Here is a 23,799-nt window from a genome sequence, read left to right as displayed (position 1 = left end):
ACTGACTGGTCCTCAAAGTGAATTGTTTCATGGTATATCTATCATACTAGACAAATATAAAAATAACATCCTCCTTTCAGAATACTGTCTATATGAAATAAAGGAAATATCAGCCAAAAAGCATTTATTAAAGACTTATTATATGACAGGCACAATGCTAAGTGGTAGGGGTACAAAAAAAAAGCAAAAACAGGCGTAGTTCTTAGAGACCTTAATCTGAGAATCATAGGCTTTTAGAGCTGAGACTCAAGAAACAAAAATAGATTAATAGAAAGGGTAGTCATAACTCTTTCTTTAAAATCATAGAAATTTATTGATATAGTTTGTTTTTGAATTGCCTAGATATCTTCTTGTATCCCTCTCCCCCCCTGCAGAGAACCATTACTTACAACAATGAATTTTTTTAAGAAAAAGGAAAAAGAAGCAAAAAAAATTCAGCAAACCTAATCAACACATTGAAAAAATATTACATCATAGCAGTGCTTCACATCCATGAATGGGTTTCACACTCCTCTTTCAACCTCTCCAAAAGCATAGGGGGAGATGTCTTTTCACATCTTCTATTTGAGGCCAAGTTTGTTCTTTAGATTAAAAAAAATCATTTTTGTTTGGCTTGCGCTAGTTTGCGTTTACGCTGTCATAGTCATTGTCTATACTGTTTTCTCAGATCTGATCGTATCATTTGGAATCACAACCTTTTCTTTCTCATGACTTATATACTTCACCTAGCCTATTATATAAATTTGAAGGGCAAACCTTTCAGAAATAACCAGACTATTATTATCAGGGCAACTTGAAAACAAAAAGTCCTTGTGGGCTGCTTCATATTTTCCTTTTAGTATCCTTAGCTCAATGGTATAGTACCTAACATGTAGTAGATACTTGTTGGATAGAATGAAACAGAATTAAAACAAAATTATTAGTCCAAACTAGCCTCTTTCTCTGACATATTGACAGATCATGAGAGAATGAGAGATATTCTCTGTAAGACTTTATCAAGGATTTTGATTTGTTTCTGTATAATATAATCACCTATTATCTTAAAAATGTGTAAACTACACAATTATGGGATATTCATAGTTTGGAGGGTCATGTCCAGAATAACTAGTGGTTGCCAATCAGGAAGCATCTTTAGAACTGTGGTCCTCAGAGAGTCAAGCTTGCTTTCAATGTTTAACACTCTCTAGTGACCTGGGAACACTGAGTGTATAGGATGTCTATCCTCTACAGAAACAACTCATCCTTCAGAGCCCAGTTCAAATCTCACCTCTTCCACAAAGTCATTTCTAGCTATTTTGCTTCCTGTTGATCTCAGTTAATCTAGCATTTATGACATCTATCACTCATGTTGGCACTCAGTTGGGTCAAAGGCATCACCATTGTTCTATTCTCCCTATTAGATCAACTCAGTTACAAATCCTTGACTCTACACTCATCCCACATATCTAATCCATGTTCAAACCTTGCTGTTTCTACTTTAATAACATTTCTTGTAAATATCCACAACTCTCTGCTCACATAGCTATCACCTTAGTTCAGGCATTCTTTTACATCTGGACTTGATTATTGCCATAGTCTCTGAATCTGTTCCCTTGTGTCAGGTCTTCTTCCATTTCAGTCCATCCTACACTTTGCTGCTTAGGTGGTTTTTCTTAAGCATGGATCCAACCAGGTGATTTCCCCTATTCAGTAAACTCCAAAAGCCTTTTATTGTCTCTGAACTTGTCCTGATCTATATTTCCAGCCCCACTGTAACTTCCTTACCTGCACTGAGCAATCCAACCAAATTTGCCTCTCTATAACTCACTCATAACATTCCATCTCCTTCCTGTCTCTGGATTTTTGTACTGACTTTCTTATGCCTAAAATTCACTTCCTTTTCACATCTGCTTCATGTAATTCCCCTTTCCCTTCAATATACAATTCAAGAACCAATAATATTGATAACATTTATACAGCATTGGTATAACCCAGAGACTGGGCTAAGCACATTACAATAATCTCATTTGGTCCTCACAATAACCCTGTGAAGTAAGTACTATTATTATCCCTATTTTACAGAAGAAAAAACTGAGGCAAATATGGGTTAAACGAGTTGCCCAGGGTCACACAACTAGTAAGTGTCTTAGATCAGATTTGAGCTCTGGTTTTCTTGACTCCAAGCCCAGTGCTCTGCCCAGTGCTCTAACCACTGTGCTACCTAGTTTTTTTTTAAATCTCAACTGCTGTTTCTTCAACCGCTTTATTCTCAAATTACCTTGTATTTAACTTGGTATTTTTATTTGACTTATTCTGTATATACTGATATATGTAATTGTTGTCTCCCCCATGAACATGCGAGCTCCTTGTGAGTGATGATTTCTTCACTCATTGTCTTTCTATCTCCATCGCCTCACACAACGCCTGACACATAGTAGATGTTTAATAAATACTTGTTGGTTGATTGGAATGAGGGACAAGTTCATCGTAATGATAAGAGATAGAGGACATTATTAGAATTAGAGAGAACTTAGATGAGTTGTTCATGGAGAAATTTACATGGAGATATTGTATAGGACTGAGATAATTAACTATGAAGAACAGAAGTGGGAGAAGCCTAGTGACAGTTTTTAAGTCTCTGAAGAACTTTTAAATGGAGAAATGCAACTGGCTATTCTTTACAGAAGACAAAAAAAGACATAGGTTAGAAAGGAAGTCTGAAGGCTTTAGATTAGAAAGAAGGGAATTTTTTTCTGACTGTGAAGCATATTAAATATAGATTGCCAAGGGAACTGTGAAAGTCATTTATCTGGAGATGAATAAAGTAGCTATTCATCTTTCTGGGTTGGTTTGGATATGATCTTGCCTAAAGGCAAAGGCATGTGGCTTGCTTCTCAAGGTCTCTTCCATCCCTGAAATCTTATTAAAATCACTAATAAACAGAGGCAGGTAAGTCATCTAGTACATAATTTAAATAGATTCATTGGATCACACAATTGTATATCTGGAAGGGACCTCAAAATTACCCAGTCCAACCCCTACATTTTCTAAACAAGGAAGCTAAGTCCCAGAGAGGCTAAATGCCATGCCAAAAGTCATACAACTAATTAGTGATATAGTCAGGATCAGTACCTGAGGGCTTCTGACTCTAAATTCAATGCCAAATTATACTATTCATATTATATGTTCTACAACTCTATTTTGGTTAGTTAAATTACTTCTTTAAAGGGGAAAGATTATACTATTTGAATATCTATATAGTCGTATGTGCATAACAAATATATGTGATCACTTTCTCTTCCCAAATCCTATAGCCCTTGAGACAAATGGTGTTTTAACTCTCATTATAGTCTGTGCTGTTATTTGTGTGCTTAGTGTATTCTCCAATTAGACTGCAAACCTCTTGAGGACAAAGATTGTTTTTTTCATCTTTCTATATCTTGTATTGCCTGGCACAAAGACTTGCAAATAGTAGGTGCTCAATAAATATTTTTAACTTTAATTTGTTAAAAATGTATATTTGCATATACATTTATGAATCTATAGAACACCAGACTCTGTTTCCATTATTCAACAACTTCTCTTCTTTTGAAGTTCACGTGAAAGATTATGTGATTCTCTCCCTATCCTCATCACGGTCTGTTATTGAATTCTAAAACCTAACTCAATGCTGCAGCATATGGCTAGCAGTATAACTCGCTACTGCACCCCCCAGTGACTTTCATATCCATGTTGATAACATTAATAATATCGTTTTGTTACAGGTCTCTGATTCCCTTAGCTCCAATGATGCCCATCTCTACCCAGTGTACTTTAGACATTCACTGGTAGAAACATATTTGACATCTTATCATCACTTAAAATTGTTCCATCTTCAAGATCTCGAGCTCTGAAATTCCCACCTCAACTTCTAACTCTTGTTTCATCTTTCCTACTCCCTCGCTATTCCTGAAACTGTCAGCAATCTAGAAAACATGGATTTAGTTGATTGGTGGAGTTAGAGGATTAGCACAATGGAACTCTGGTAGAATACGTAATTCTATCCTTAAAGGGAGATCATGAGCAGAATTTCATTATCTTCATTATTTTATTATGCAACAGTACAGTCTATTTGAGTGAGTTGAGTATGATAAGGGCAAAAGAGTGAGTTCCCTGGACAAATGAATAAACCAGCGTGGGTAAGGACTCTCTGAGAGTCCTCGTTTCTCACTCTTATGAATGTGTTCTATTGCTCTCTGAGGAGTTTAGTTGTATCAGTTAGACACTATGGGGGTATGCTCATATCTTGTTTCCCTTGGAGCTTGGCATCTGGGGGAGAGTCAGATCCCACAACTTCATTACAAGGGTCTTCCACATAGGCTCATTATTTCTTGGCCTTCAGGTGTTTTCTCCACTCAAAACCTCAGGAAGTTTCCAGTGCAGCACAGCACATGTAAATTCCTCAGCAAGATACCCTATTGAAGAACACCGATACAGACATAAAAATCAAGCTGCCCAGGAATTGTTCTGCATCAGAGCAGAAGATATGTTATTCTGTTAGAGCTATTGACAACAGTTGCTCTCTTTGTGCCTTGCAGACCAATTGCCCTGAAGCCTAGATAGACAAGAACAGGGACACCACAAGATGTCCTGGGGAACACAAACGTTCTCCTATATGTCAGAACCAATTTTGGTAACATCAGAATTGAGGAAGCAGTCCATGTTGATCTTAGGACTCACTTATGCGATCAAGGGAATACACAGGTGACAGAAAGTTTACCCGTAGATTCTGTCAGATGCTAATTGTTCAACATATCCTGAACTACCATCATGCAGTTCAAAAGCTATATGAAAAGCTATGTACCTTTCCCTTTAATCTCTTGATTCCCCCAGTTCTCTTCTGTTCTTATCTGACCTGCTTTTCTACCTAGCCTGAATCTCATGGTCAGACATTTCAACGATATGCAAGTCATCATTTATAATACCTTATTATTCTAATTTTTCTTTTTGACTTTGCTAATCTCCAATCTCAGGAAATCTCTGCTCTCTGTCCTTTCTTCTTCTGGTGCCCTTGGCATTTCTAGAGAAATTCTCCAAACCATATTAATTGGGTCCATTACCAACAGTAATTTAGCTGTTGATACTATTAATATGTGATCATTGGGAGTGACATGTTGATAGAACTAAAGACATCTATGTTGTCATTCTTGTTAAATGAAACTAGGAGATGAAGTTTAAACCAATCATAGAATGGCTCACCCTTCTCCTTGGAGGCAAATTAAAGGGTGACAGAATTGGTTTCATACAACAGGAAACAGCACTCCACAGAACAGTTTTTTCACCTTGACTTATAATGTTCAAGACTGACATAACAAACCGATAAAAATTAAGATAATTAGCATTTTAGGGAGTATATACTGACTACAAAGGCCCTGTGACCTCTGTCAAAGATAGACTTGATGGAAGAGGGGAGATATTAGAAGATGTGGTCAAGGTTGCAGCTATTAATGACTTTGGGATGAATCATGAGCATGTCCAATGATTTGGTGTTTTCTATGGCAAGACCTCAAGTAATCAAAACTGTAGCCAAATGCACAAGACTTTCCCTGGGGATATACAAAACAAAGGGAAGGCAACTCGCAGGACAAAACGAACTCGGTCAGTGAACACTTTTTGAGGAGAGAAGACTCTTTCAATAGTTGATCCTAGTTGGTTTCTCTTATTCAAGTCTTTCCTACTCTAAACCATCTTCCACATAGCAGCCAATTGATTTTCCTTAAATAGCAAGGCTGAACATCATTGGCCAACCCCATCCCCACCCTCACTCCCCACCTGACATTCTCTAAAATCTAATGACTACCTGCTGTCTCCATGATCAAGGAATAGTTTCTCTGGCATTTAAAGTTCTTCACAACTTTGCCCCTTCCTACACATTCTATGGTCACATCAAACTGACTTTCTTGTTGTCTTTCACATAAGAAACTTCCTCTTCTGTCTCCATGCCTTTGAAGTTTCTGAAGACTCTAGCAGGGAATGCACCCTTGCTTCTTGGAATCGCTGATCTTCTTTGAAATTCAGGTTAAGCACCACTTCCTACGTGAGGATTTTCCTGGTCCTCCCAGCACCTGGTTTTTCTCCCCTGAAATTATTCTATTTATACATGTGATGTCTTCCTTATAATGTAAGCTTGAAGGCAAGAATTGTTCAACTTTTGTCTTTGTATTCGAAGAAACTTTTGGTTTTTTAATACATAGTGAATACTTAATAAAGGCTGGTTGGTCACTAATTTATTCTTACTCAGGTTCCTATAATAACCTAGTAACTATTCTTTCCTCTCTCTAACTCATCTTTCACATTGCTGTTCAAGTGATTCATCTAATGCTTCACTTGGATTATTCTCTGAACTCTCCAAGATCCCTGATGTCATCAATCACATCAGTGAAGAACATAAACCTCCTAGGTCACATTAAGGTGAGTTAGGAATCCACTGAAGTGGTTGAATTATTTGAATTCACACTGCATATTTTAATTGAGTTGGAGCCAATTGCTGTACTTTTACATAGCTATAACTTCAAGTAGCATGAATTTGAATACAAGTACCCACTTCAGGAGATTTGTTATTTTTGTTAATCTGGAACCTAGCTTCAGAGAACTTGGCAAGGGATCTTTGAGAGTTGCCCCGACCAGATAATTCATCACCCTGTCACTAACTTGGAGGGAAGCCTCTCTAAACCTAGGTAGGTTGGACCTCAATGAATAGACATGCAATATTCTGGACCCCATGCAAGACTTTTATGTCTTGGTAGAAACAAAGACAATAAGAAGCATTTTTGAAGCATTTACTATGTGGCAAGCATAGTTGTTCGGTTCTAGGGAAATAAAGTAAAGTAACCTCTGCCCTCAAGGAGCTTATATCTGAATGGGACAGACAACATACACAGAGTACATGGAAAGTAATCTGAGAGGGGATGGTTTTAGTAGCTGGGGGATCCAGAAAATCCTCCTGCAGAATGTGGGATTTGAGGTGAGTCTTAAAGGAATCCAGAGATCCAAAAGGGTAGATCTGAAGAGCTGAGCACTCAGATGTAGAGGACAGCCAATGTTGAGAGAGAGGAGATGTGGCCTTAGGTTCAAAGAACTACAAGTAGGCCAGCCTTGCAGGATTGTAAAATGTGTGGTGAGATGTAAAGTATAGGAAGACTAGAAAGGTAGAAAGAGGCCAGATCATGAAGCGTTCTAGATGACAAAAGACTTTATATTTGATCCTAGAGCTAGTAATCATTGCAAACTCATTAAACATGGAAGGGACAGGGCCAAACCTCTGCTTTAGACAATCATGTTGGCAGATGAATGGAGACTGGATTGGAAAGCAAAAACACTTTATATTTGAAGATCATTTAGAAGGCCAATTCAATAGTCTAGGTGAAAAATATGAGGATCTGACCAAAGCTATGGTTGTAGGAGTGCAGAGAAGGGGTTGCATAAAAAAGAGATTTTGGGAATGTAGAAATGACAAGGTTTGTCAGTGGCATTGATATCTGAGGAAAATGAGAATGAGAAGTTCAGGGTGATACCAAAGTTATGAGTCTGGGTGCCTATGTGATATCTAATATCGAAAAGTCAATTCATGACTTTAGCTCAGGAGAGAGGTTAGGAATTGACTGATAAAGGTTTACATAGATAGAATCAAACCCATGGTAACTGAGATATTGGAACAATCTTTGAAAGCCCAACACCAGCTCAACATTTTGATGATGAATTGGAGATAGATTTTAGCAGAATCACTCCGATCATCTCACGACTAAACTAAAAATTCTTTTTTAGTTGATTATTGCATAGTGATATGCAACACAAACTACTGCATAGTTTGTGCAAATCTTCTATTTCCATGTCCATTAGATGATAAGCTCCTTGAGAGCAGGGTCTGAATTATATGCATCTTCCCTGTCTCATGCCTTTCATAAAACCTGAATATTGTAGATACTTAATAAATATTATTTCAATTGAATTGAGTCAACCAAGGTTGGAATATGTGGAATAAAAATTGATTGCAAATATTTTGGGAAGTTAAAGTGGTTACCTAGGGGAGATGATGTGATGATTCTCCTTTGACATTATTATTAAAATAGGTTATCTATATGTATTTAAATGATTAATTTCCATTTACCAAGAAAAGGTTCCATTTCCCATATTTATTGGCAGTCCTCAATCCTGACACTACCTCACTGGATTTTTTACCTTATATTCATTTCTCAACCAATGGTACTTTTAAAAATTGTGGCCCAGCTTATTGCATTCAGCTACATATTTCATCATTCCATTTTTTCCTCCCTCTTTCCACTTTCAATAAGTGCTAAAGATGGTCTGACCTAAGTCTAGAATTGGGTAGTGGGAGCAGATGGAGAAGAATTTCATTTAGGATATCATGCAGGGCTTTTAATGATCTGTAATAGTTCACTGGTACAAAAGTCCATCTCTGTAATACCAGTGCTATATCCTGGCTGTGAATCATAGAACTTCACCATCTCAATAGAATCGATAGATCCTCAACTCAATCGTCAACTCAGTGGAAAGATGAGTGGTACACCAAAAGATATATTATGTTTCCAATAATGATTTATGTTTGATAATAATAATAACAATGACATTTAAGCACTTTATAAATGTTATCTTATTCTATCTTCACAATAGCCCTGAAAGTTAGGTGCTAACATTTCCCCCATTTTACAGAGGAGGAAACTCAGATAAAAGTTAAATGACTTTTCTAGGATTACACAGCTATTAAGTATTTGAGCAGGATTTGAATTCAGATCTTCCTGAATCCAAGTCCAGCAGCATTGTATTCACTGAGACACCTCACTGCCCTGATAAGTGACTCAAAATGGCATATTTAACTAGAAAAAGAAGTGACCTAGATAGGAAATGAATGGGAGGGATACCAGCTAGATAGCCCAATTGATACACTGATATTTCTGAGACAGTAAAAGAAGCAGGAGGTTTCCAGTAAACTGGGTAGATCTATGGAGGATTTATGGAAGTTATCAAAGAATAAGAAGGTATGAAAATATAGGATAAGAAAAACAAGGTCGACTGGCCATGTAGCAAGAACAGGGATTCAGATGGGCAGCACAGTTATTATGTTGATACCTACAAAATATGACAGACTTAGAGATTTATGTCTTCTAGAGCACAGTTAGTAGTTCTCTTGTGGAAGATTTATGAATCTGCATGTGTGTGTGTTCATCCTTTGTTGCCAAAGAAGATCATGCCATCAGAGAAACGATGATATGACTTGCACGTGACTTTGAGTGAGGGAGGACTGTGCAGGTCACCAGCCTCACTTCTCCTCCAGAGCCATCTGAATCCAGTGACCAGATATTCATCAGGATGACTGGAGATGACCCAGGATGAGGAAATTGGGGTTAACGGACTTGCCCAAGTGACACTCACAGCTAGCAAGTGTCAAGTGTCTAAGGTGAGATTTGAACTCAGGTCCTCATGACCCCTGCACTGGTGCTCCACCACTGCACCACCTAGTTGCCTCCATGAATGTACATGCAGAAGAAGAGAATGATACAAGAATACTTGTATAGGTTAGAATATATACCAATGGAAAGAACCCAGGCATCAGTGAGATCATGGAACCATTGAAGTAAGAGTTCATAGTAGTGGTACAATGGGATCAAAGTCATCATTCACATTTTTCCTCCCTCAGAGATCTATTACGGCTAATAAAAAAATATTGTGGTATTGTAGTTGCGTCCTTCTATTGTAACATAACACCTGGGGAAATAATTCCTTTGCTCACTGATTTTGCCTAAGCCTTATCTTAATTGTTTGGCACAAGGAACATCTATACTTGCAAATTATTGCTGAATCAGTGAGCCTATCATAAAAGGTGTCCCCAAAGTCTTAGTGCAGTTTGAAGGTTTGGTAACTTCACAATTCTATATCCTATATACTTACAAAAATGTCACTTGGAAAGTTAATTATATGCATTTTAGAAACATCTGTTCCTTAACAAAACTCAACATGTCAATTGTCTTGCATTAACTATTGGTCAAATTTTGAATTTTGTAAAAACTTTCATCATTTGTTGCTCAACGACTGAAAGTATTGCATTTGTAATCCTGGCCTTCAGACTGTCAAAAGAATAAGGGTTTCATGCACATATGACAGTTTTCATGTGATTTCATAAGAAAAAGTCAAATGGAGACAGATCAGATGACAGAAGTGGCCAAGCAAAATGACCTCTTCTACTGATTGATCTACCAGTCTGAGAAAGTATCTTCCAGAAATTGCTGTATTCACAATGCATGAAAAGATACCTTGCCTTGTTAAAATAAAAAAAAACCTGTAGTATTCAAAATTCCCCAAAGTAAATAATTTATTAGACATTTAAGTAATTAAGTATTCAGATGATCTTTTTTTTGGGGGGGAGCAAATTTGTAGCCTTTACATGTGTAAAGCTATTAAATTTTAAAATTGTACTAAGACTTTGGGGACAACCTTTAAACTTGACAAGTAGAATCCAATTGAAATATGAATTTATCATAGATTGCTTTTCATCAGTTTTAACTTTGTTAGATACTACTCAAATACCGTTTCTGACAGTGCTTTCTGGTCCTCAGTTTCTGTGCTTGAAAAATGAGGTGGCTTAGATAACTTCTCCGGTCCCTTTCAATTCTACATCTATGATCTTAAAATTCTATTTAAAAAAAATTGTTCCTGAACATAAACTTCAACTTGAGAATTTTCTATATCTTTACAGTGAACAGTTCATTATATAAAGAAATATTCTAGTAGTTGCTCTCAACCTCATTCCTCAATTAACAACAAACCACAATACCAACCACAGCAATTGAAGTTTCATTTTTTGTTAAATTGTCATTCGGTCTTAAGTTATTAACTAACTTTATTTCACACTATGCAACAAAAGTACTATATGTCTGTGCTTTAACAACGATCTTTTAATTTTATTCTACTGCATTCCTTGAGTATCTGGGAAATTATTTTGATATATTAGCAAATCCCTTTGCATTTCATTATGTGAGCTTACTGACTAAAAGCTCAAAACTCATCACTTCTAAACAGGAATGGAAGTTTGCCTCCCCCAAAATGATAGAGATCCTACATAAATGAACCTTTTTATCATTCCATTTTACTCTTTTTTTTCATCCTATCATTTTCTGCTTTAAAAAATATTCCATTTTGAAAAATTACTAGCTGTAGAGAGAAAAGCAGGGTTTGCTTTTTCTTTGTATAATGTTTTCATTTCTGTTTTAAATGACATTATAAATTACAAAAGAATGATAGCCACTTAAATATTCATCTCAAAGGGGGAAAAGATAAAGTGTATACATGGAAAATAGAAGCATCAATTCCATGCCTTCATCTAGTGAAACAAAAGGAAGCAGAGAATACACACAGATCTGAACACCTGAAATTGAATGAAATCATTTAGTTTTGTTCTTCTTTAAAGGAAGGTGGCATAATGTGATAGGTATTGATGACCTTATACTCTGACTACACAATTATATATAAATGGTGAAATAGGACATTTCAGATGTCTTCATTTTTCGTGTTCAAAGCAGAGAGATAAACCAAAGCCTTTTGGTTTGATTCATCTTTGCATATACCTTTATGTACTATAGGTTGTTCAGTTCCAATTGAGCTGATATGGAATTGCATATCATCTCCATATCCATTGTCAAGAGAAGGAAAATTATCTTTTTCTCTCTATAACTAAATCAGATTAAAACTCTCTGTTTCCATAAACCAAATTATAAATAAATGCTCCAGAAATTTAGCTGGAAGCTAATAGATTAAGAAAAAGAAAACAACTGATAGCTTTAGGTAATTTTTTTTTCTTAAAGGATTCAGTTAAAACAAAATTATGAATTAAGAAAAATATGAGTTATGTCTATTCTTACTCTTTCCAGGACCACAATCTAATATGCTATGGTTTAGATTGAAAAATCTATTTTATTACAATTTTCAGATTTCTAAGCACTGATAAATGTGGTGAATATATTTTCGAACCAAGTGCAAAAACACCTTTTGATATAGAATACTTGTCTCACCTTTAATATTTGGAATGCCCTATGATTTAGGTGCTATATGTTAATGTCAGGCAAATATAAATAAATGATCAACTTCACCTTTCTTTCTGAGTTTACAGTTTTCTTTTTCATTTTCCTTTGACATAATTCACATAACGTAGTTTAATTACCCACAATGTTTTTTAAAAAATACTTGGTTTTCTTGTTTTGAATTTTTAAATTTAGTAACAACATGCTTAGGTCATTTCTTTGTTGAATATATTTGAATTCATCTGTATATCACATACACGCTCAGTATAGTTTCCTGTCTTTTTTTTTTTTTTAACACAATAGTTCAACATTAGATTTTTTTTTCTCCCAGCAAGGGAACATAACTAGATGCCTTTAGTGCAGTTAATGAGGATCTTTTCATAGCAAGACTTGTCATGTGTGGATTGGGGCATGATCTCACTTGTTCTCTAGATGATTCTTAGCCACAGGTTGGAACATTAAGTAGCAGGCTGCAAGTCTTACTAAGTATATCCTTTCCAGGGGCAGTCACTTGCCTGCAGAAATTCTGAGTGATTGTCTCTAGGGCTATTTTGAAAGTTCATAGTTTACTGAGTCAGAAAAGCTTTTCATCAGATCAGAAACATTAATACCAGCCTTGAAGTGCTGTGCTGCATCACCAAGCATGACTATATTTAAAAAAAATTTTTTAAAAGACACAATAAAATCAGCCATCTATAGTCCTGGGTCATCCCTAGTCTCTCATTTTAAATACAAATAGCCACCTCCTCCCCTTTCCTTCTCTCTGCTTTAATCTTGGCTCTTTGTGACCCCATTTGGGGTTTTCTTGGCAAAGATACTAGAGCGGTTTGCCATTTTCTTCTCCAGCTCATTTTATAGATGAGGAAACTGAGACAAATAGGGTTAAGTGACTTGCCCAGGGTCACACAGCTAGTAAATGTCTGAGCCTGGATATGACCTCATGTCTCCTGACTTCTGGCCCAGCATTCTAACCCCTGAGCCACCTAGCTGCCCCATCAGTCTTTACACTTTCCTTACATTTTGTCAGATCTATTTCATACTTTTAAAGAGGGCGCACAGCTTCAGAAGTCTAGTCATTTTCCTCAAAGATCGCATGTCCAGAGCCAGAGGGAAATTCAGACACCATCTAGTCTACATCCCTCATTTTACAGAAGAGGAAACTGCGGTGTAAAAACAAGCGATCAGTACTAAAGGTGACCACATCACCTCCAGTAATTTCAGTAGAGAGGGGATTCTTCTCTTCATTCTAGTTTCTGTCTGCCAACAACCATAACAACTAGCATTCATATGGCATTTTAAAGTTTGCAAAGCATTTTATCTATGCTATCTCAGTTGATTTTTACAATAATTATATGTAGTAGGTGCTGTCACCACCATTTTAGAGAAGAGCAAATTGTGGCTGAGAGAAACCTGACCTGGATCACACAGTGAGTAAATGAATATACTCGTCCTTCACTCTTGTCCCAAATGAAGAAGTAGCCTGGATTCCCTCTTACTTCCAGGACCAATGATAAAGTCCTCTGTTTGACACTTAAAGCTCTTCGTAACTTGTCCCTTTTCTGATTTGTCAGGCTTCTTACCCTCCACTCCATGTACCCTTCCCATGCTACAATGGGCAACTTACCACTCCTCTCACATTTTCTCTCATTACCTTTGCAATGGCTGCCCCTCATGCAAGGACTGCTCTCCTGCTTCACCTTTCCCACTTAGGTTCCCTGACTTCCTTCAAGTTTTACCTCAGGAGACCTTTCCTGGTCCCCCAGGTGTTAGTGTCCTCCTTTGTGAGATGATCTCCCACGTTATTTTGCATCTACCTAATTCTTTACATATTGTCTCCTGCCTTAGAAAAGGAACTGCTTCAGAGTAGGCACTTTACCTTTCATTGTATTTCCAGTCCTCAACTTAGTTCTTGTTATATAGTAAATGCTTATTGACTGACTGACTGACTGATGGATTAGCACATCTAAGCTCTTATTGATTAAGGTGGGCATTGGAATAGATGAACTCTGGGGTGCTTTATAACTCTGTAATTCCAACCATTAGAATCCTAGCTGATATCAACTTTTAAAAAATAAATTGAATTGGGAGTTGGGGAAATCACTGACCTCAGGATACAAGGCCTACTTGCAATTCTTGGAAGACAAATCTTCCATTACTGTGCCTTTGAACTAGATATGCCAAATACCTGGAATGCCCTGCTTCCTTATCTCTACCTCTTAATTTCCCTGCCTCCCTTCATCGTTCTGTACGTCCTACATTCTGCAGGTGGCTACTCCTTGTTCCCAACTGCTGGTTGCTGAGGTCTTCATATATTATACATATATTTTGCATATATGTAGATATTTACAAGATTTCTCCTCCTTCTTCCTCTTACAGTATGAGCTCCCTTTAGACCGAGGATTATTTCTGCCTTTTTTATATGGTCAGCATTTAGCACTGACATCTAACAAGTGATTAATAAATACTTGTTGTCTGACTACAATTAACTGGATTGGTTTGGAGCAGGTATGTTGGGATCCATTTGGCCAATGTTTGTCAGGCCTTGGGGGAGTGAGCCAAACTAGAGAGAAGCCGAAGAGAGATATGAATGGGATGGACCGAACATCAGGGGATAATAAATGGATAGATTCAAATGCCAATAAAGGCCAGAAGAATCAGTATGAATTAGTCTCCAAAGGACAGCTAATTTCTTAAGGGTCAAATTGGCTGAGTCAAGTATTAGAAACAATACCAAATTCTTTCAGCAGGTGGGTAAATCGGTAGAGAGGTTGTTCCAAAAAGCTAGCCATTTACCCCAGCAGTTATAATGTCAGGAAAACACAGAGCAGAGGTGTTCAGAATGATGGCTGGTACCAGTATCCAAATTTAACTATGAGATAAGCATCAAGGACTTCTTAAGAGAACAAAAATTCAGTGTTTTATACTTTTATACTTAGGAACATAGCTTCAGAGCTAGAAGAGATCTTAGAAATCATGTAGGCTAACCCTACTCATTTTACAGATGAGAAACACGCTCAGAAAAATAAAGTGACTTGCATAGTTAATTCAGGACTTGAACCCAGATCTTCAGACCTCAAATTCAGCATTCTTTCCACTATACTATATTACCTCCTATGCCAATATGGGAAGCATAAAATGACAATTCTATTACAAAGGAGTAGTTAATTAAAAGGAAAACCAAGCTGAGACCTTTAATTAGAAGGATGATTTTGGAAATCACCAATAGAAAACAGTGACCATATCCCTGAATGATAACAGGAAATCTATTAGACTCAAAACTGTACCTGGGTTTGGTAAATCATGGTGTTGTCCTAAGGGAGCCAAAATTTAGAGTAATACTAGTGGTGGTGCCAGTAGTAGCAGCAATTTTAGTTTAACAGGTAGAAACAACTGTGTTTAGAGCCTAGTTAGTAAGAATAATTAATTAAAATAGGGAAGCTACCAGATAGAACATTTCCTCCCCTTTTGACCCCATTCCAGGTGAGTTCCTTCTAGCATGAACCCATCTTACTTCTGATCCAAAGTCTCTTTATCATTAACTTCCCATGATCCTTAGTATCTTAGTATCTATCTCCTCTGTCTGCCATCAGGCCATTTGTCCTAACACCCAAGGTCTCACCCTTTACAACTGAATTTATTTTAAGAAAGTTAATTTTAGGATTTCTTTTGCTTTCATTTTGCCCCAAGGATTCTTTGATGGCTACTTAAAGTTCTGGCAAAGCTACAGTTAGCAATCTCTCCAACATAGTTCTTTTATATATTTTTTAAACATTCTTCTAAAAAAGTTGAGTTCCAAATTCTCTCCCTCCCTCTAACCTTTCCTCTACTCACTGAGAAGGCAGGCAATATGATAGCCATTGTACATGCAAAGTCATGCAAAACTTGTTTTCATATTAACTACGACATAGTACTTTGAAGAGAGGACTGGATCTGAATTTTGGAGACCTGATCTTAGCTCTCAAGGGCTGCCACCTTTCTGTTGTCTTGAGGCATTCTCTTGCATTGTTCCTTATTTTCTTTCAATTTTACTACATTTTCTATATGAAATATGGTATAAGGATAATACTGGAATACTTTAAAAACATTATTCTGCAGCAAAGTTATGAACCTCAAAGATAGTGAAATTCCTTCTTCCTTCTTCTGTCCACCCTATTCCCTGCCTCCCACTGGCATTTCAGGATATCATTTTTTTGCCCTGTCATTATTTAGTTGTATTTTCTAGCACCTCTTATGATAAACTTCTGTATAACAACACATTCTCATTACATGTTAGTATTCTGGTTACCCTACTTTAAAAAACCACAGTAATGATGTAATTGTGTTTTATTTCATTATTTGAATACAGTTTGATTTTTTAGATAGACTACATAAACTAATATCTAATACTTAAAAAATTTAATGACAAATCTATCACTCACATTTAGCGTTTAATTATATTCTAGGCGTATGACTTCCCAAAGTTAGGAAAACTTTTTTATTGACATTTATCAATATTGTCATATTTGATAGTTATATAAAATTGGGTAATATTAATAAACATTTAGATATTGATTTACATTTTCCAAAGTACTTTCCATAAATTATATTTTTTGATTCTTATAACAACCTGTGGTAGTAGGTACAGGTATGTTTTACATTTTATAAATAAAGACTTGAGCTTTGGAGGGGTTGAGTTGTCCATGGTAACATATTTTAACTTTGATTTTCTTGATACAAAATTCAACAGTCTTGTTCTTTGCATCATATTGGCTTCCAATCATGTGGTGGTCTATGAAGGACCATTCTCCCACATGACCATTTAGTAATGAATCCCTTCAGTCAAGTTTGGACAAGAGAGTCCCTAGACTCAAAATTCCATCTCTTAGAAACCTTAGGAAACCCTAGATATTCCAGAATTACTTGAAGTTTGAATAGGAGGAACACAACAGAAGTGTTACTAGACATTAACTAAGACATAAAGAATTCAGTGTATTTTCTCATGGTTAGTTTTAAATGGAAAAATGACAGTCCCATCATGGATCTTTCAGGGGGTGCTTTTCTACTGACTTTTATGTTAAATTGTGGCTGAATGGTTCTGTTAACCCAGAAAACTTCTGCATGCATCATGACACTTTGGCTCTTCTTTGTTTGTTTTAATTTAATACAATTTCCCCTTCAGTTTGCCAAGGAATTGGGCAAAATCCAACAGCTTTTCTTATAAAGTTTTTTCTTATAAAGAAAAACAAATCCCAGTTATTCATGTGCCTAGTATTATAGTGAATATTATCTCATTTTCTGTTTTCAAAATCAAAAGCTCATTCTGCATTACCAATATCCTTGGTGGAAACAAAACACTCCTGTCAATGAAATCAAATCCTGAACATTGGAAGCACTAATTATGACAACCCGAGGTCTTATGGTTTTTACTTATTTATTTTCTGGAAGCTTTTAAGTATAATTTGTTTTGCATTTGGTTCTTAGCTAACTTTGAGCATAGTCCTTCTTATGTGGGCCATTTGTCTCTAGAGAAATCATGTACTGATTTTTCTTGGACTCTTGGCAGAAATATATTGACTAGTTATGCTTTACAAGACATTTAAAGAAATATTCTTCATGTGCCTGAATAATTCACTATGAGTATGACTTCCTTGGGGTTTCTCTTTTTATCTTATATAGACATACTTCCAGAAATATGTAAGACTCTGAAATTCCTAGAATCATAGATGCTTACAAGTGGCACGGAACTTGGAGCTCGTCTGGTCCAACCCTATCTTCACTGAAATTCAATTCACCCACAAATCAAAGCATCATCCCATGATGTCACTGCTCCTCTTTGAAAACAAAAGATGAACAACGATCATTGGTACAAGGAAGCATTGTTTAGTGCATGGAATGCTGGACACAGAGCCAGAAAGACTTTGTGCTTGGTTCTATCACAGACGTTTGTTACATGATGTTAAACAATTGAATTTCTCTGACTCCCTGCTTCTTTATAATAATAGCACATTTTTCAGAGGGTAGTTCTGATGATCACATAAGATAATATACATAAAGTATGTGTAAAACCTTTTTGTCCCACCTTAATGTGAACTGCTATTACGATTACAAATGAGGACAGACAGGCTCAAATTGATGGAGTAACCTGCCTACTGTCAGAAGTAGATGCAATCTTTCAGATTCTTAATCCAATTTTCTTTCCATTACTTCATGGTTAGCCTTTGGTGAAGCATTATAGGTTGCTCACCAGATTACCTTCTGTGAGGCGTCTACCCCATGAAGTCAGCATAGTTTTTGTGGTGTTTTCTTTTGCTAATAAACTCCTCTGTTCTCTCAACTTTTAGGCTGGAAAGTGTCTTTCTCCTCAAATTGTCTCACACAGGCAAATGCCATTGAGACATTTGTGTAATATATTGGAAAAAGCATTGAATTTGGAGTTGAAAGAGAGGTTCAAAACCAGTACCACAAATAGCTACTTTTCAGACCCTAGGCAAGTCACTTCACTGTTCTGCATTGAATTTCCTCATTTGTAATATGAAGGATTTGAACTATATAAATGTTCTCTAGGGTCCCTTCTAGTTTGGATATGTAAGGGCTTAAAGTGGTGGCTACAAATGGTCTTATGATTGCTTAGGTGATATGCAAATAATTCATTCCCCTCACCTCTCTCTGAAACTGACTTTGCCAGTGAAGATGAAAGGAGCTCCTGGTGAGGATGTTTTCTTACCACACTGTATATTGTGGCACCTGCTTTTCAGTTTATAGTTTAAAGACTTGCTTGGGGGTACTCTTCTCTGGTCAAACCTCATCTGAATTACTCCTTTATCATTATCAATCAAATGACAATCATAGAATGTCAGAGGTGGAAGAGTCTCAGAGGTCAAGTCATTCAGAACTTGTCTAAGAATCCCTTCTTTGAATCAAGCCACTAGGATTTGTTAAGTACTCACTGTGGCAATTCCTGTACAGACACAAAAATGAGATAGCTCCTACCCTCATCTCCCTTCTGGGCACCGCATGTAAGGAAAGGTATTGGCAGCTAGGAAGAATTGGGGGTCAATCACTTTGTATAAAGGGCAGACCACCACACCTGGAGTAAGGCAAACCTGGGTTCCAATCTAACTTCCTATACTTGCCTAGTGTGTGATCATAGATAAAGTCACTTGACTTGCTTCAGTTTCCTCATCTATGAAATGGGAATAATTATAGCACCAACCTTGCAGGGTTGTTATGAGAATAAAATGAGATGATATTTAAAAAGTGCTTTACAAATCTTCAAGTACAATAAAAATGTGAACTATTGTTTTTCTTAGAGTCCAGAGGAAGGTAACCAGAATGGTGAGAGAACAAGAGGTCATATATTATCAGGATCAGTTGAAAAGGTGCTGGAGAAGCTAGAGAGAGGAAAGTGAGTGGATTTCTCATTAAGCAGACTAGTCTATACATGATATTGGGCAGGAAGTATGTGTTAAGTATAGAAGCTGAGAAGTTAGATGATATTGGGATGATCATTGTAGAGGTATTGAGACTTTTCTCCCTTGGCATCTTAGCTGTTCCCAGGTATTTGTGTTGTCAGGCGACAGAATGGGCAAGCTGAAGGTATATTCCAGATTTATTGCAGGAATATCTATATGATTGTACTAACTGGTCTTATTCTTTCTTCCTCACCCTAAGGAGAAAGTGCTTTATAGTAGTAACATTTGTACCACAATATGTGAAATTAAATGTTTATTCTTTTGGACTAAGAATTCTCCACTCCTTGTAATCTTTTTTTTTTAATGTAAATATGTTGTATGATGTTATTACTGATATTTTAATGTAGTTGGTATCCTATTCTCTTTCTCCTCTGTCTTAGACTCACATTTTCCTTGATGCATATTTCATAGAAGGGTGAAACTATTTCCAAGGGCTAATAGTTTTAAGCAAACTCAGCATAGAGAAGATTTATTCTCTACAGTTGGTTGAGCACATTATAAGAAGCTTTTCATTTATTTACAAATAGAGAAGGAAAGGGGGACTTATAGTCATAAACAGCAATGTCTGGATAAGAGTGGAAAGAAGAGAAATAAGAAAAGGATGTGGACTATCCGCATGGTTCTCCCTTTTCCATTTGCCACTGTTCCATTACCAATTCATACAAGATAAAAGTGCCCATAGTGATGCCAAAGTACCTTCAAAATTTCCATGAATAAGGTGAGCAAACTTCCCAGATTGTCCTGGATAGCTTTATTTTTATATGACCTATGGAAGATTAACACATGTTCTGAGAAGTAGTCCATGTAGATGCTATTACAACATAAAAATTACAATAGTTGGGGATGCAAAAAACCCTCTCTACCTCTCCTTATATCTAACCTCTGTTTGAATACTTTCAAGATAGGAACTCATAGCCTTTGACAGTAGCACATTCCATTTATGGACAGCTCTGTTAGGAAATGTTCATATTAAGTCAAAATCTTACAACCTGTAACTCTCACTTATTGGTCCTTGATCTTCCATGTGAATAAATTAAATTCTTCTGCATATCTCTGATTCAAAATTTTAAAGAAAACTGTTGTGACACCTAAGTTTTCTGTTATCTAGACTAAAAATCCACAGTATCTTCACCCTTTCTTCGATGACACATTTCTGAACCCCCTCCCCATGATAATCATCCTAATCTGAAGGTTCTGATGATTGAAGTCCCTCTTCATACTGGTGTTCAGAAGTGAACAAAGTGAACAGATGTGACTTGATTAGGTCAGAGTACAATGGTGCTTTTCCTTTACTTTGGACACTATGCATCTTAGTAGTGACCATTTGAATTTTATAAAGTATTTTTACAAATATCTCATTTGATCCTCACCCTGGTTGGGGTGTGTGTGCTTTTATGATTTTTTTTTAACAATGAGGAAATTGAGACAGACAGTAGTTAAGTGATTTGCTTAAGGTCACATGGCTAATAAATGTCTGAGACAAGACTTGAACTGGTCTTCCTAACTTTAGATCCAACTGTGCCAACCGTATCACAGAACATTTTGGGGAGCTATGCCCCACTGGTGATTCATATAGAACATGCACTCAGCTCACATGGGTTTCTTGATTTCCTTGAGTCCACATGGTACTAAGAAGTACAGTTTTTTTTAAACTGACACATTCAAATTAAACTGGCAAAACATAAGAAAAGAGTTTCACAAAGAAATTCACATTTTCCGCAATTCATCTAACAAGACTTTAGACTTCTTTTACTGGACACAGAAAAATGTCCATCAGAACTTGATCTCTAAGGATATGAGGTCTCCCTGAGCTACTGCTTCATCATGGTTGAGGATTAGTCTGAGAAAAGAGGAGAAAGGAGAAGAAGATACATCACCATAGTCTTGCCTGTCCCTACTATCCCTCTTGCTCATGTCACCCCACTCCACTGTGACAGCTACCTAGTTCAGGTTACTTCTGTGAATAATAATTACTCATTTACATATTTGCCTTAAGAATTCCAGAGTACTTTCCCTACAACCACCCTTACAGGTGGACATTGCAAGTATTGTTGTGTTATTTCATTATATTATTATTTAACAGATCAATCCAGAAGTATTTATTATGCACTTCCTATGTATATATAAGGTACTGATGGATGGGGAACCTAAGGCTGAGACAGTTAAGTGACTTGACTTGTCTAAGATCACAGAACTAGTAAGTATCATAGAGAGAATTCCAATCCAGGTCACAAGATGATCAGATTAGCTCTATTTCTATTAGACTAAACTGCTTACCAAGAACAGAAAACAACTGGCTCTTTTGATCTTAACTTGGCCTTGACTGAAATGACCTAGCTGGACACATAGGTACTATATTAACAAAAATGGCAACTGTTATATGCTTATTCAACTCCCTGTAGCTTACACCAGTTAGATCTATACAAAAACTGAAAAAATTCACTTTTTGTAAAAGACCATGATATAATGCCACTGAGAACTTTAGAAAGAACTCAGCAATATGGATTTCAACTTAACCAAGATAAATGGCACTTTTAAATACATAAGCTAAACTCTTTGGGGATCAAGATGACATGGCAGAAATTTAACCTGATTATCATAAAGTTAGAGAAATATAGACAATGCCAAGTCCAACAGACAATGAGGCTATAAAAGAAATAGGACTACAGGATACACTGGCAATTACTTTCCCAAATCAGCTAAGTCAGTGATATCAGAAAAAAGCCAAATTAAAAAAAAATCAGTGTGAGAAAATGAGAATAAAAATGAGAAAATGATTTTAAAAAAACATGTAAATCTCTATAAGTATAAGGGTAGTTTTAGGGCTAGAGAGAACCCAGAAGTCTTAGAGTAGAAGGAGAAGGGCAAACTATTTCTGCATCTTGATATTTGTGGGTGACATTTATCATGGTTAAAGAAGAAGAGAAAGGGCAGCTAGGTGGTGCAGTGGGTAGAGCACCAGTACAGGAGTCAGGAGGACCTGAGTTCAAATCTCAGCTCAGACACTTGACATTCACTACCTGTGTGACCTTGGGCAAGTCACTTAACCCCATGCCTCATCCTGGGTCTTCTCCAGTCATATCTGGTCACTGGATTCAGATGGCTCTGGAGGAGAAGTGAGGCTGGTGACCTGCACAGCCCTCCCTCACTGAAAACAAAGTAAGTGTAAGTCATGTCATTATTTCTCTGATGGCATGGTTTTCTTCGGCAACTAAGGATGAACACACACACACACACACACACACACACACACACACACACCTCATGATTATTACTGCCTCAGGGCATAGGATTGTGCTGATATTAATTCTGGGTTGAGAGACAGCATAGCCTAGTGGATGAGGTCCTGGTTTTGTGGTTAGGAAGATCTACCTAATTGTCAAATTTGTTTCTGATGCTTAAGAGCTATTTGGCAATGGGCAAATCATTTCATTTCTTTTAACCTTAGTTTACTTATTTGTAAAATGTGGATAACAACTGTGAACTTAAATAAGATAATAATTGGAAAAACGTTTTGCAAACTTTAACATGCAATGCAAATGGTGGTTATAGATACTAGTGTTGACCACAAGGAAAGAATGGCTCATGCCTTTAGCAAGGGGGAAAGAATACAATTCTATAGCTTCCTTACCACAGCTATTCTTTGTGATTGGTCAGTGCACTGTCTCTCTGAGAAGTGGGCAAGGTGATTGCAACAGGGTAAGCAGTAATAATGTTTATGAGTCGCCTGTCTTCTGGAGGTACTTAGTGATTGCCAGAAGGGGGAATCTTTGATCACAAAGAAATTTATATAACATGGAAGGACTATATCCAAAAATGCCAGCTGAGATTCTGCCTTATTCCTCTAGGGAACACATTTGAGAATGTCCCAGATATTGCACAGCTGAATTTATGCATACAATTTATTCATACAATCTTCATTTTTTGCACAAAAGTGGGAGGAACATTTTTTTAAAAAGTTAAATTTTTTATTTTAAACGATTAATAAATTGGTAACTGTATACATTGACTTTGCCATCTCTGGTTCTATATTTTACCATGAGATATTCTTTCCTCAATCAAAAGAGAAAAAGGATCTCAGAACTCCTTAACTTAGTGTGGACTGTCAAAGACTTTTAAAAGAGAAAGATAGTCCTGCAACTTCCTCTTTTAAAAAAATGCTGTTAGAGTCTTTCTCCTTCAAGAAACATGAGATATGATGACAAGTTATTCTGTACTTCTGCCTAACTGATTATACAAACTGATGAAATCTCACTGTTGTACTCTATCCCAGAAAAGTTTTTTTTAATAGGGCAAGC

General features: G+C 36.6%; 1 protein-coding gene across 3 annotated transcripts in view; it reads right to left on the bottom strand.

Annotated features, from left to right (window-relative positions):
- The window catches only part of NKAIN2 (sodium/potassium transporting ATPase interacting 2), a 684,788-nt gene that overhangs the window by 40,791 nt on the left and 620,198 nt on the right, over positions 1–23,799 (bottom strand). The window lies entirely within an intron of this gene.

Source organism: Notamacropus eugenii, chromosome 2 (assembly GCF_028372415.1).
Source record: "Notamacropus eugenii isolate mMacEug1 chromosome 2, mMacEug1.pri_v2, whole genome shotgun sequence".
NCBI lineage: Eukaryota > Metazoa > Chordata > Mammalia > Diprotodontia > Macropodidae > Notamacropus > Notamacropus eugenii.
This window is presented reverse-complemented; position numbering and strand designations above follow the sequence as displayed.